Raw genomic sequence first — 1,655 nt, forward strand, 5'->3', positions numbered from 1 at the left:
AGGTTGACAGGCATTTTCTCACTTTGCCAAACCATCTAAACCGAGTCTCAGGTTCCTCCCTCTCATGTTACCCTCTATTGGCACCATATCTGCTTTCTCTCGAATATTTTCTAATCTATTCTTTCCTAGCAAATTCACAGTTGAAAACTTGGAAAACATCCATCAAACAAGTCTCGTCTCTCGCTCATGAAGTCACTACCCCTCAGGTATCGGCCGCACACTGCCTCACAATGTACTATAGATGTATCAACTACTACTCATATGGCATAACTACCCTCATCACCAACTGCAATGAAATTCTTGATCTGTTCAACACCATTTCCATGACAGCTTTTTCTCTTACCAATTTCAGAATAGGGAAAATTCAAAAGAGAAGAAATTTATCGTTTCACCAAAGGCACCCTCTCAAGAGCAAGCTTGATCAGCAAAACAGAAGAGCCTAACACAACCAGCTAATATTATGCATGATTTCAAAGAGCCTAAAATACCCCGACATTGCAAGATGAGCACAAAAGATAGGAACAAAAACCGAAGTAAATTTAATTCAAGCCAACCTTGGATAGATCAGAAAGAACAAGACAAAGTAAGATATTCATGACTGCTACTAAAATCCAACTGCATGGCAAACTGAAGCAAGCAACCGACAGATGATAATCGAAAACCCTAATCCACCAGAATCAAAGAACAGAGCTTTCATTCAAACCCGAAAAGAATTAGCGGTGTATCTGGGATTATCGGTTGTAAATGAAATTAAAAGCTACCTCTTTCGCCAGCATCGCTGTCCTTGCGCTTCAGAATCTTCCTCACATTTTTCTTCAACAAGAAACTGAACATCTTACCAGCAATGCAGAGGCGAGCTTCAGAAATCAAAAGCTCTCAACACTCCCCCTCTCAGCACACTCATCGACTCAAACCCAAAGCGAAAAATCCCCACAAAACAGAACAAAAATGGGTTCAAGTTTGCTCCTTTATAGCTCCATTTCCTACTGGGTTTGGAGATATTGGAGCAGGAGGCTGGTGGAGCTGAGACTGAGACAGACAGAGAGAGTGACAGGGGAAAGGAGAGTAAAGGGTCTGTGATTTTGAATGGGGGGGACAAGATGACAAGCCGGGAAGTGATGTGGACAAAAATGGGAGGTGGGATTGACCTCGAAGGTGAAAGAGAACAAGGCGAGGGTGTCGCTGCTATCGAGAAGGGGACACGTGGGGTTGAGGCCAGGGACCGTTAATGGCGAAAATTGGGGGGAGAGAGAGAGAGAGAGAGGGCAGGGAGCGGAGGAGAAAATGAGGCAATCACGCTCTCACTGAAGGGAAGACCGAAGACGATGCAGTGTCAACGGAAGAGCAGGAAAGACTGAGGCAACAGTCAGCAGAATCGCTTACAACCTGCGGCACTCGACAGCAATCAGACCCACTGTTCTGTTGACTGTCCCTGGCAACCTGCGGGGGGTATGAATAAAATGAATTACTAATAGTAATATCATTAACATAATCTATAGGATTATGGACATGATGATAAATCTTCATTTAGGGAAAAAAATAATTCTTATTTTCGGTTACATTCATCGTCTGACCAGGACCGATTTTACATTTTCAGACCTACATTATAACATCTCGAAGTTCAGTCAAGTACCTGGATCAGAAAGTGAAGACAT

Source organism: Punica granatum, chromosome 2 (genome assembly GCF_007655135.1).
Source record: "Punica granatum isolate Tunisia-2019 chromosome 2, ASM765513v2, whole genome shotgun sequence".
Lineage (NCBI taxonomy): Eukaryota > Viridiplantae > Streptophyta > Magnoliopsida > Myrtales > Lythraceae > Punica > Punica granatum.